Genomic DNA, 14,145 nt, shown 5'->3' with positions numbered 1-14,145 from the left:
CACCATCATCACCGAGCAACTGTCGTCTTCGAGTGGTTTGTTTGCTGGATCCACTGCTGCTGTCGTCGATCCACCGTCGGCGGTGATGTGTGCGAGTGTGGCGAGGACGTTGTTCTTGTGCGCAACTGGTGATAGCCCGATAGTTCCGCTCCCTCAGCTTTGTCCGCTCCTTCTCCCTCTCCTACTTCCTCTCATCGCCACTGCTATCATGCTGACAAAGAAGAGGTGCAAGCAGCACCACTGCGGGTGCGGGGGAGGGAGATGGGGAGGGGTCGGCCACTGCGTGGTATGGAGATGGGGTGGAGCCAAAGCCGCACAGCCGATGATTCAGCTGGGGTTGGGGCGGCGTGTACAAGGCCCATATCTGGTTGTCACCTTTGACCACCATCGGCGCTGGATACGGATGTAGGTCGAGGTCGTTGTGGACAGCAGAGCTTGCGCGACCTTGGATCCTCGATCCGCCGCTGCGAGCCCCCGCCTCGGATCTGAGGTGGGAGGAGGGAGGAGGGATCGAGAGTGGAGACAGAGAGAGAGAGAGAGAGAGAGAGCTGGGAGAGGACAGGAGGAGATAAGGATAAGAGGGAGTGAGATTTCCCTGTAGATAGATAGGACGTTGTTCTTTTATAGCACTTGTAGGGTTTTTCGAGGCACTCTTAACTGACCGCTAGCGAAAATCTATTTTCGTTGGCTGTCACTTAAGAGGTCCGCTAGCAAAAATAATTGTATCTTTGCTAGCTGCTCTCTTAACCCAGTCGCCAGTGAAGATCCATTTTCGATGGCGGTTTCCACGTATAACCGCCAGAGAAAAATATAGGGTAATGCCATGAAAAATCGATTTTGTAGTAGTGGGTAATCCTCTTCGGCTGCTTCTATGGGAATGGTATTCAGAGGTTTGTTTACTGGACTTGACAAAGGATTTTCGTGGAGTAACTATTGAATTTGAGGAGCTCAAACTGCAATCCTACCAATTAGGGTTGCGTAGGCGGTCTTTGCTTAGCCTGAATAGCAAACCCTATATGGTTACTACTGCTAACAACCAAAACGGAAGATGATTCCATAACCTAGCCAACTAAACTATTGTCGCAAGTGGAAGGACCCATCTGTAAAGCTACCATCACCATTGATTGAGTGAATAAGCATCCAACCAAGTGTTGATAAAGAAGGCAGGCTTGGAGAAACCTTCGTCGCAGGGGAAATAATCCTCCACAACGCTTTTAATCCCCACATGCTCAGTATCCTTCCTGTTTCACTCTAGCTTGTTGTTCTCCGTACCAATGCCACCGAATAGGAGGGAGGACTCCCAATCAATGCTGCCAAATAGCCGCAGTCGTAAATCTGGTAGGAAGTAGAGCCGGCGGCATCGCACTTGGTCACCATAGCAGTCGACTGGGAGACAAAGCACCAATCGACTCCACCTAGCAGCTACAATAGCAGGTTTAGCAGAAGGTGAACAGGCCGACACTGCTCTGATGGGACATTGACACATCCCAATTCGGTTGTAGAGCTTCGATTCGCCACCTCTTCTGTATGGTTCCATTGCCTCCTACAACTGTTGACACCAAGTTTGCTTTCTCTCTGCATTGCTGCCATGAGTCAACGGTGGGGAAGGGGAGACATCAAAACCGGGACTAACCCAAACCACGGGAGAACTCCAACTTAGCCTAAGCTATACTACTAATGGAGGAGGAGACACCAGACCACCCTTCCATCCGGCGTCGGTAGCGAGCTGCCGAATACATGAGGGAAGAAGGGTCAAGAAGTTTTTTCCCCGCTCCGCTAATCGCCTCTCTCTCTCTCTCTCTCTCTATCTATCTATCTCTCTCTCTATAGCTACTTTAGCAGGTAATTGGTGGAACACCCCCCCCCCTCTTGTGTGTTCAGTCTAGGGAGTAAGCGTGGTGTAAACAAAAATGCAAGTAGACGAGGAGGGTTATTCATGTTCGGGCCATTGGAAATGTAATATCCAAGTCATGTGGTGTTATTTCTAGGGTATGTGGTCGAATCAATTGGCTACAAGGGCTAGATTTCCTTAACTAAATTCTACGTTCTATCCAGATCCTCTCTTTAGTGGATTGATCCTCCACTAATCCCCTTATAGTCATGGAGGATTAAATAGTAACCATTTTTTACAAGTGGACCCTCACAGAGGTTAGGTATGGAATGCCCCGTCGCTTTTTGATGAATGGGCCCCATCGTCAGGTCCTGGTGGGCTCCTCAACAGGGTCAGTTAGACTGGATGATGCCTATATCCGCCGCATTTCCCTTGTGCAAATACGTGGGAGTAGGTGACTCGAGGTGTTGCTAATGCCCGCGGTGATGCCTATTGGCTTTAGTTGGTAGTTTGTGAGGGGACTCTATGGGCCCAAGAAGATGGCATGGCAGTCCACGATGCCTCCTGACAGCTCACGCCCTACGCCATGTATAGGTGATGTTGGCACGCGTAGGGGTGGAAATGAGCCGAGCCACAGGCTTGGCTCGGCTTGTAGTGGCTTGCAACAAACTAGTCTTAGCTTGGCTCGGCTCAGTTAGGGAAACAAGCAAAACCTTGAGCTCGGCTCGGCTCGTTTAGTGGCTCGAGCCAGCTCGAGCTGGCTTACAAGCCTTCCTGTTGAAACACCTATTCATATATATTTTGTAATTATTAAAAAAGTAAGAACAAATCATCAACATGTAAAATTAAATAAGTTTATATATTCAATTCTTCAAAATATTAATGATAAATTTTAAGTTGACAAATAATAACGCCACTAAAAGTAAAATAATCAATATAAACACATGATGGCCTAGGCTCGCGAGCTAAAACAAGCGGCTCGCGAGCCAGCTCGGCTCGGCTCATTTCACCAATGAGATGAAAAGGAGGCTTCGGCTTGACTCGTTTGGCTTACGAGCTAAGCCAAGCCCGAGCTTTTTTTCCACCCCTACGCACGCATGACAGCCACACCCATGTCGTTGCATTGTCCGTCGCTCTGGTCGCACGCCGAGCTGATATGTGTTTCTTCGCATTTTAATACAAAGATCTTTTTGTCGACGGCTGCTTCAGCATGCCACATCCTGTCATGATTAATGCGCCATAGATGCCTAGAATAGCTCGGGTCCGAGGTTGGGGGTCAGTGCCTACTGTCCCCTATGCTTGGACCTAGACTTGCTACCGCTGGTTAGCATGAGGATAAGGCCCCGAGCTCGGGCCCCTGTCTCCATTTAACAGAAAGGGGCCCGAGCTTCCCTCGATCGGGGGTGGGCCTAGTCTGTGGTTCCTTCTCTCCTAGGGTGCATCCAGACGCTGCTTTGGTATAGTTGTCAATAGTGTGAGCTACCCATCTCGATGATGTGGCAGTAGGCGCCCCGAGCAACCTATAGAGGAGACTCATATTCCCACTTCACTGACAATCATAATCTGCACGCTATGGGCCACAAAGAATGCCTTAAAACCTAAGATACATCATCAACCCTTCTAGATATTTCGTAAAACAAAAATGAGACTTCATGAAACATGTCCTAGTTAAAAGAAAAAAAGAAGCATGATCCCTTAAACTCATATTTTATAAGATAGAATCCATTTGTTACATAACTTGATGAAGTCCAGGTGCACTTAGCACTATTCTCGATTTTTAGCTCATAGAGACCCTCTGCAACTAAAATTTAAGCCAGTGAACCGTAGAGAACCACAAAACAAATGCTAGGGCAAAATCGTTGCTTCTGCTTCATGGTTTCGCCATAGGCAGAGCCAGCTAGATGGCACTGCGGCTATCGACCACGCTAGGATTTGGCCCAAGTTTAGAACTATAGTAGACATATTGCATAACATTATAAAGGATGCATAGTTTACCATCATTTGGTTTAGCCCATTATATCTACATGGATCATCGCTTTTACTCTAAATCCTAACTACGTCTCTTTTGCATCATATCCATGCATGAGATCCACTGTGATAAAAGTGAAAAGCATGTGTAAAATTTGATGCAACGTGAAATACGGTGCAATTTAGGAGGTGCAAAGTGTAATTACGTTTTTATTTGTTATTTTTTTCTTTGTGAATCATTTCACTTTTTATTTGTTAGTGAATGCTGGTCCGGTTTGAGCAGGTAAGGCTACTGTTCCCTAGTTGTTTCTAGACTTTCTGCTAGACACCGGCAGTTCGGCAAACAAAGGAAGATGAACTAAAGAAAGAAAAGAAAAATAAAGTCAATGAGAAATTTATAATCGAACCCGACATCCAAGAAGACAGCACCACTTCCAAATTCTGGAGCAAACCCCGGAGTGCTTGTGTGCTTTTTGTCTCTTTTATGGGTCAAGCGTGGCAATAACGATAACGACCCAAGTAGTATATTGAAACCTTCTGATATTTAATTAAACTAACCAATGTAGTACACAACACTGAAGAAATTTCATGATTGCAACTAGTTCAATGAGTAATGTAGCTTTTTTTTTTTGAACAACTCGCACAAGACGGTGCGAAGTTCTATTGATAGAGCAGGAGAAAAATTATAAGATTACAACCCTGTAAGGTCATAACCATAAAAAAGAAAAAAAGTATACCACACAGAATAGGAGAAGGCTAGCACCAGACCGGGCGCCACTAAGCGTGACCGACCGCTGTTAGGCCAACAAAGAAACACGGCCGAGATCACCTAAAACCCAACCCTTACAATCAACACAAGCCCCGCTCTATCTAAGTCTTTAGGAGTTAGGGAGAGAGGGTGAGAGAGAAGATGGAATTCCTCTCCCCCCGGCCCTCCGACGTGGTCAACTTGTAGAGACTAGGACGCCGCCACAAGAGGATGAAATCTAGAGTGAGCTTGCACCAATTGGTTGGGGGGTGTTGGTTAAGGGATACCTAAACGACATCTCCAAGGAGAGAAACGACGGAAAACACCGCCGCCGCCGTCCGTCATGGTCTCAGAGAACCGAGACTAGGCTTTCGCTCGGCATCCACACATGAGGGATGAGACGGCACGACAACGCCCTCAGGAGGGGAATGGCGCTTCTAGCGTCATCGTTGCCGGCCCGGCCAAGGCCGGGCTGGGTTTTCACCCACCGCTGGCGCTCACCACCTACGAGTCCACGGCTGACGCCCCAACACTCCTCCACCGTCCAACCTCTACCTACATGTGAGACCACTGCACTGGTGCCTCCCGCCGGTCAGCCTTCGTGCGCCGTAGACCGCACCGCACCCACCGACACCTCCTCCTCCTCGCACCGTGCCCGCCTCTGTCACCGCGCCAGGCCAGCCTCGTCTACCGTCGGCCGTGCCTCATCGAGCCAAGCCGGCCTCCCCCGCCGGCCGCGCCTCCTCGCGCCGTGCCGGCCTCCGCTGCCACTGGTCGCGCCTCTACACGCCGAGCTGGCCTCCGATCACTCCTCCCGTCGCTGCCGCGCCGGCCAAATGCAGTCTTCTGCCACGCCTCCCCAGCTAGCCGCCCATGGCCGTCCGTGCCTCCTCTCGCAGTCGCCGTCGCCCATTTCAAGTCGTCGACACCATGTCCACACCCACCCCCGGTCTCTTCTCCGCCACCTGTTACCTTCCCCGCCTCCACAAGCTGCCACTGGCAACCATCAGCCACCATCGCCAACCGCCGCAGCAGCAGGCCGACACCGTGTTCATAGCCACCGCCACAGCCGCGGCTGCCTCAGCCGCCGCCGCCGTCAGCCACACGGGCGCTGCCGCGGCTGCCTCAGTCGTCGCCAGCCGCCACGACCGCCGCCGCCAAACCGCGTCCACGCCGTCGCCTCCTCCGCCCCGCCGTCAGCCGGCCACCTCGAGTCCAGCCCCGCCGCCGACGCCGCCACCTCCACGCCACCATCTCGCCAACCCAACTCTCCGCCGCCCGGAGCAACAGATCTGGCCATGGGGGGAACCGGATCCGTGCATCCCAGCATCGGATCTAGATGCTGCCGTCGGCGCCTTGCCCTAAGCTCCGTCTTGCCGGTGCCTCGACCGCCTTGACCGCGAGCGAGGGAGAGAGAGCCCCGCCGCCGCTGTCCTTGCAGTCGCCTGGCTTTGCCGGCGGCGGCTCGGGCTGCGGCAAGGCAGGGGATGGGAGGAGAAGGGCGGGTTCGCTGCCTGGGTCGCCCCCCCCCCCCCCCCCCCCCCCGGGGCAGAGCGACCGTGCGTACCCTTTCCCAACAATCTGCCCTTCCTGAGTATCTGAGTAATGTAGCTTAGAGACTCTAGCTGACAGGCACATCATATATATGGATAGCACTATGCTCTATTAATATTAATGGGTTCTACCAATATATTCCATCATATCCGTCCAAAACAATCCGCCATCCATCCTAAAAAAATCTAGCTATGAATATGTATATTCAGATTTATAATCAGGATATAATTCTTTTTGGAATAGAGGATGTAGATTGGTATCAATTTGTCTAGATGAAATGAGAGACCCTACTTATGTCTAAAATATGCTAATACAAGTATTTTATAGTATAAAGAATGTCATGTCATAGAATTCATAGTTAATACAAATTTCAAATATAGGCCTTTGACATATAAACTTGGTATCACCAGGTTTGTGACAATAATACTTTCACAATATCACAATTATATAACTTATTTTCTTTATAAAAAAGAACTAATTAAGTAATTAAAGTTGTGTCTTACTAACTTTTTTCTTTAAAAAAATCCAAAAAAAATCCTCTTTTAATTGGAGGGATATAATTTGCAATGGCCAATGGATCAGGTAGTAGCTAGCACTTTTTTTTAGATAATGAAACTAGTACTAAATGTTTAGGGTCAAATTAAGGAGCTGAAGAGAGGTGTTAAATATTGCATACCTGTCGTACAAAAGTTCCATTTGCTTCCGACAACAGCCACGATTAGGGCTTAAGATCGTCCCCCTCGGAGGAGTGCATACATCCAACCCTAGCTAACCATGTTGCGTTATTATTTCTCCCCTTAATCTTGCGGTGCATTAATATAAGTAGCAATATATAAATATTGATACATACGTACGCTTAGCTGCATTTGTCATCCTAGTACAGCAGACCGGCTACCATGTCGAGTGTCCTATACTCCCAAGTCATAGGTTGATCATGTACGGCCAATCAGGCTACGGCACATGCTTTGGGCACATTAACATGTTAGCGATTAATTTTCTATATATATATATATATATATATATATATATAATATATATATATATATATATATATATATATATATAGGGACTGCCTATACATTTGTCGACAAATTTTTCCCCAAAAATTTGACAGATGTAATTATAGTACAATCGTAGTGTAATTACACTGTAACTTGCATGTAATTACACTAACTATAGTGTAACTTGTATGTAACTTTCAAAACTCTCTCCGTAACATGTTATTTCGGTAAAATGGAGGTCGTGGGAACAAATTCTTTCATATATGTGTGTGCTATGATTTGTTTTCTTCCTCACCAAAACAAATCTTGTACTAGATCTAACGATTCAAAATTATGTGAAACTTACATATAAGTTACACTGTAGTTACATGCAAGTTACAGTGTAATTACACTACGATTGTACTGTAATTACATCTGTTAAATTTTTGGAAAAAAATTTGTCGACAAATATATAGCAAAATCGATATATATATATATATATATATATATATATATATATATATATATATATATATATATATATATATATATATATATATAAAGAAACAAATTAAGAAGATGCGAGCGCAGGTTAAGTAAGATATCTTGCATCCACCGAGAGTCTGTTTAATTTGACAGAACTTCAGCTCCTAATTTTTTATTTATATATATTTTTTCTAAAAGGATTTAAAATTTAAATATTGTTTTGAAGTTTTGTAGGGCGATTTATTGCTAGGAAGGGGCTGCCTGCAAAATCCCTTAATAGATTGCCATAACAAAGGATGATTTATCATGCCTTTTTGCAGGTAGCATCCCAACCGTATTTTGTATGCCGGGAGCATTTTGTAGATGTCCTCCTAACAATAAATCTACCTACGGGAGGGCGAGAAGCTATCTGCAAAATTCTGCAAAATTATCACGAGGTATCTCTCCTGTTGTCCGCCACATCACATTTCTAACTCTATGATAGGGCGATTTATATCTCCCGCGTAGGGCGGGAGTACATTTTTGCAAAAATTCAAAATGGTAATTTATGTTTTAAATCTATTAAAAATAAAAAATATATAAAATAATTCCTTTAGTTCTACCTTTCTCAGTGCTAGAACCAACCAAACAGTTTCTATTCTAATAAAAAAATAGAGCGAAACATGCTAGAGTGATTTTTAAAAAATGAACTAAATGGTTTCATTCTAATAAAAAAAATAGAGCGAAACAGGCTAAAGTGATTTTTTTAAAAAATAATGAACAAGAGGTAGAACGAGATTTAGACCACCCCACAACTCTACTCCAATCTTTACTCCTGAATTTCGAATCCTACAAAAGAGCCTCGCTGAGACACTAGAGTAGGCAACCAAACAGCCTCGAGATTGCATCAGCAGTGGCCTACCAAGCCCCATACGAGCAACTTCATAGCAGACACTGAAAAAGCAAATATCCACTGGTACCGTCTGATTTTGAGGCAGGTCGCGGCTATTAAGAGTACTATATTCAGAAAGCATCACAATGCAGTGCTGATGAAACAATCACTGATAATAACTCCCAGTCGTACATCAAACGTGAAATGCAGACTTCGTAACAGCTGAAAAATGCATATATATAGATCACAACATTAGTAGCCATGCTTCTTGCCAGTAGGAAACAAGCTTCGATCCTTGCAGTACTACAATCCAGCTCGCTCGTGCCATTAGGAAACAAGCTGCATCCTTGGCAAACATGAAACAAATAACTCAACCTACCGATGACAATACTGATTCATGACAGTTAAGATGTAAATATATGCTAAAACCATATTTTAACTTGTGAGGGGTTGTACTACACTATGGAAAGAACAGATAGGAAAACCTACAACTTTTTCAGAAACCTGCAGACTAATCTAGCATTTTTTTTATGGGAAATACTGTCAGGCATTTGCCCAACAGTATGACTCATCTAGCATTTCAGAAACGGAGAAACCTGTACTTGTTCTGCTGCTTCTTTGATACACATTCTGGAGCATCATGTCTCGTGAGGATCACATCAAACATTTCCTAACTTGCAGTTATCAGTAAATAATAATCTCAGAGATAAAATGGCAGAATCTCTCATTTGATATATCCCATCAGTCTGCCTATTATATTAAAGTATGCCACTCAGGTAATCTCCTAATAGTCCTTATAAGACTGATAAGGACGACAGGAATCCTTATAACTGACAATAGAAATATTCAAAATCTAGCTATTGCATCAACAGAGTTCAGTTTATACTGGAGGATAAAATTTCAGTTTATATCATAACAGTGAAATATCCGCATCAATCTGCATAACTAATCCATGCTGACACAGAACAAACATTCAGCTAAACTCCTAAACTCTTTTCAGATTGACAGGAAAGAAATAGTAATCCTCATAACTGACATGACAATATTCAATATTTAGCTATTGCATCCAAAAATTTCAATTTACACATGGAGGATTAAAATTTCAGTTCTAACTAACATTGTGGCAAAACACGAAAAGGAACCACTTCAGTAGTGCCTAAGGATTCTGCGTCCAAGTTTATTTTGTAATCCTTTTTCCACAGGAACATATTTGACTGAAAACTCATACATACAGCTAATGTTCATTAATGTCGAGTACATCCCATGGAATTTGAAATGCAGAGTACCAAGTCCAGAATATTTACCACTAGGTCTTTTTGCTTCCTTTTTGATATGGCAATATGCATTCATTCCAACCATTTTTGCAATACTTCGATCAAAGGTCCATTTGTTGTCAACCTGAAAATTGCTAGCAAATAAACACATGACACAGATTTAAAAGTCAACTCAATCTTAAAAAAAAACTACATAAACCATCTGGATACATGTCATTTGCTACAGATAAGAGGAACCTGTTGAATAATTTTATTACATATTCACATCATTAGAGTAATAGTGCTATGGTGGTATTCTATAGACTACTATTTCAGAGGAAATATTATATCATATTGAGAATCTCTTTTTAGAAAAGAAAATTCCGGAAAGAGAAAATTGGAACCTAAATTTAATTCAGATGGTAAAGTCTCCATACAACAAAAATGAATGTGGAGCTATGTCTGTTATGATGTTGATTCACATGCCAAATTACAACCAAAACTCCAACTTTGGGGGCTTAATATTTGCGAAATTATCACAATTGTCCCCTCAGAGCCCAGGGGCGTACCCACATACATCTTACTGGGGTCCAGTGACCCCGGGTAAATTATTAAATTCTAGCTAATTTATATTAGAATGATTAGTATATTAGTGAATAATTAGATAACTAGTATGTATTGGAACCCTGGTAATTTTTGTTCTGGGTTCGCCACATTCAGAGCAGTGCAGTGGTGGTGGGAGGAGGATGGACTGTGTCCATCATCACAACTCTGGTTCAAAAGTAAACAAAAGATTTAGTTGGCAGCAAGAGTCAATGTAGCAAAAGTATGACTAGCCAGTATTATTAGAGAGAATGTTAAAACCAACATTAATTTTCAATAGTTGACTAAGAAAAACTAGTGTTAGCAGTGAAAAGCATAAGCAGGACAGGTAACTTCTAATGATAGAATAACATTGTGAGTAACAGGTTCGCTTTTGGTATTCCTTTTTGTTGTAAGTTGTAACAAGATGAGAAACAGGTTTGGCTGATTGGCTCTTTTATTTCTATGTATAATCAATCATACGCAGCACATAATCGTTGTTCCTTCGTAAACCCAACATATAATTGTTTGTCCAAGATTAGTCATATAGAGTGTTTATTTGGACTCTTATTACCTATATGCTCTATATATAGACATACTGGCCTACAATGAAATATATCAGTCATTTCCTTCAAAACCAACATGATATCAGAGCCATAGCTTTAAGATTGATATGGCTACACCTATGGATCCGATACCATGTTAGATTTGAGAGAAACAACAGATATATTCATTGTTAACTAACAAGCCTATATATAAAATACACAGGTTCATAAGAGACCAAATCAAAGACAATATACAACTAATCTTATCCTAGCATTGTATATCCTATTAAGAAATAACATAAGTCTAGTGAAAGCAAGACTATGCTGCAAATCCTATATTCCTATATAGTTCTGTCCCACTAACTGCAATTGTGATCCTAAAGTTGATCCTTGATGTGCCAGCCACGTCAATATCAATCCCCACTTCCTATATTTTGGTCATCCCAAAACAACAATAATAAGCAAGGAGCCATCATGCAACTCACTCACTAGTAAACAAGGCATTGACATTATTTCAAATAATTAAAGGAAGCATATATGCATTCCATTTTCATAGGCCAACCTAAGCAAGAGGCCTCAGTGGCCCAAGAGGATCTCAAGTGGCTTAAGTAAGTTCTGTACCACCCATGTATACAATTGTTGCCTATAGTTTAATACAGTGTTTGTTTGGACTCTTATGTTCTATATATTTTGCATGTTGACGTATTGGTCCACAATGAAATAAATCAGTTGTTTCCTTCAATGGTAACATGGTACCACAGCAACAACTCTTATGAGTAGCTCTGATACCATGATACCACTGAGAGAAACAACTAATGTATTAACATTGTAAGCCAACATGACTACATACAAAGCATATAGATACACAAGAGACCAAAACAAAGACAATATCAAACTAGCACGATAATAGTAATGCATACTATAAGTACACAATACTAATTATCAGTCAAGGATAGTGTTTGAAGGATGTGAAACAGGCAGATAGCAATCACTTGTCCACTTACTAGTATCCTCTTCGCACATGACTACCTAGCATTTACTATAGGCATGACTGGTACACTAATTGTAAATGGGCTGCAGCAATGCAGCAGAAGTTATTGATGTTTAATCCCATTTGTGCTGTACCCGAAAGTTATTAGAAAATTAACACGTGATGAGAAAGATTAATATCCAAAGTATGTGCACATAAAGCTAAATCCAATTGGCATATTTCTACAGATATTTAGTTGATAAAAAAATGGTCCAATGTCTTATAAGTAACCATCACAATTTATATTGGAAAATGCTAACATGATAGTTTGAGAACACCTATGGTAATCATGTATGTAATTTATACATTTTACATATATTTTCCCATGTCCAGTGATAATCCTACAAGCTGAATGGGTGGAACGTGGAGTTGAGGCAAACTAGAAGCTACCACCCCTTATCATTTTAAACACTTCCGATAGGGGAAAAATCATTATGTGTATTGACAAGGATGGGCACAACAGATTTCACAATTTTACCATGTCCCACCTGTTCTAACAACTATCAACATCTATAACGATTCTTAGCTTATGAATAAGAACAATAACAAGATTATTTGAGAATGTAATTGGTACTCATGCATGTAATGTATGCATTTCATATATATTTTCCATGTCCAAGGATAATCTTACAATTGAAAGTAGTGGAGAGTGGGTTTGAGACAATTAGAAGTTGTATGTTTTGTAGCCACCACCTTTTCATTTTAAATACTTACACAAGAAAAAATAGTACGCATACTGATAGGTAAGAGCACATAGTTATACTAAGTTACATCTGTTGTAATATGATATCCTACAAAAAGCATCAGATTCAGAAAACAGACCGCGTGACATGATTAGATGATACTAAAATGTAGTAAATGATTAGCAAGCAAAGCATACATACGGGTTATTCCAATCTGTAGTATCCTCATTAACAAGATCTGTCCACTTCATTCTACCCTTGAATCCAAAGCGCTTCACTTGCATAACCTTTGGCAAGATGGTTTTGTCCATCATGTCTTCTCCAGTGGGTGTAGAGAAATCACACTTTATATATCATCTGAACCAAATTATTTGAATGACATCATCAGCTTTCTCCAGGAAGAAGGCACCCTTCTGGTAATATTTTTGCATGAACCTCTGCTTCTACTTCAACTGTTCAAGCAACTTTACATTCATCCTCACCCATTCCCTGCACTCCTCTGTCATGTTCCTAACCTTCTGAATCTTCGCCCTCTCCCTCAAGGCCTCAACATTGCCTCTCTTTCCTCTTTATCCCTCTTAGTTCTCGCAATCTCCCGATTCGTCCATGCCTCATACTCCTCCGCCTTATTCTCCTCATCATCTGTATTAACTTCAATTTCAATATCAGACTCTTCGCTCTTAATAATCTTATTAATCCGCAACTCATTCCTAGTCTCCTCCACCACAATCTGCCTCGTCTCAATCTTCCGCTTCTTTATCCTCTTCATGAGAACCTCCTCGAGTTGCCGAGCAACATCTTCTATCCGCTTCCTCTCCGTGATTGTGACCCGCTGTGTCTTATGTATGAAGATCGGCTTCAGCAAAGCGAGTCGATCCCGTACTCAGATTCGTCCCCGGAGACATCTGCAGCCACCAGCTTCTCCTCCTGCTGCTGCGCCGGTAGCTCCTCCTTCTCCCGCTCCAGCAGCAGCAGCCGCTCCCGGATCCGGCGCCTCCTCGTCCTCCCCATAACGCTCCTCGGCCGTGGACGCGACCTCCGCCTGACGGACGACGCGGCGCTGGTCGGCGCGGGCCTCCTCCCGATTCACGGCGCGCATCTCCGAGAGGCGGCGGTCGTCCCCGCTGACGCCGACGACGATGCCGTCGTCGTGGCGCGAGAGGACCTGGTGGAGGGCGGCGCGGCAGGCGGGGAGGTCGAGGCCGTCGCCGCCGGGCTCGGATCGTCGGCCCACTCGGGGGCCTTCCCGGGCCGGTAGCGCCTGACCCTGGTCTGGCCAATCCTTCCTCGGGGCTTGTCGCGCACCGCGATGGCGGCCGCCGGCGAAGCGGGCTAGGGCAACTCTAGGGTTTGCGAGGCGAGGCGGATGAAGTGGAATTGGATGGTGGCGGCGCGGTGGTTCGGGCGCTTATAGCTGGCGCCCGCGACCTGCGGGCCGCAGGATCAGAGTCGGAATCGGAGTTTTAGATGGGCCAGCCCATTTTTGTTTATTTGGTTAAGTATAATATTTGAGCAATAGAGGTGTTGAAGTCGTCGATATGTCCGAGTGGTTAAGGAGGTAGACTCGAAATCTACTGGGCTTTGCCTGCGCAGGTTCGAATCCTGCTGTCGACG

General features: G+C 43.8%; 1 long non-coding RNA gene and 1 other non-coding gene across 2 annotated transcripts; one reads left to right on the top strand and one right to left on the bottom strand.

The window, feature by feature from the left end:
* Positions 1-9,470: 9,470 nt before the first annotated feature.
* LOC107278136 (uncharacterized) lies at positions 9,471-13,914 on the bottom strand. Its single transcript, XR_003242964.2, has 2 exons — positions 12,733-13,914; positions 9,471-9,836 (listed from the first exon to the last, which is right to left on the bottom strand). It is a non-coding gene; the product is annotated as an uncharacterized lncRNA (long non-coding RNA).
* Positions 13,915-14,063: 149 nt separating this feature from the next.
* TRNAS-CGA (transfer RNA serine (anticodon CGA)) lies at positions 14,064-14,145 on the top strand. Its single transcript has one exon. It is a non-coding gene; the product is annotated as a tRNA-Ser (tRNA).

The sequence above is a fragment of the Oryza sativa genome, chromosome 6, assembly GCF_034140825.1.
Source record: "Oryza sativa Japonica Group chromosome 6, ASM3414082v1".
In the NCBI taxonomy this organism is placed as follows: domain Eukaryota; kingdom Viridiplantae; phylum Streptophyta; class Magnoliopsida; order Poales; family Poaceae; genus Oryza; species Oryza sativa.
The sequence above is the reverse complement of the archived record's forward strand: the minus strand, read 5'-3'. Positions and strand labels throughout refer to the sequence as shown.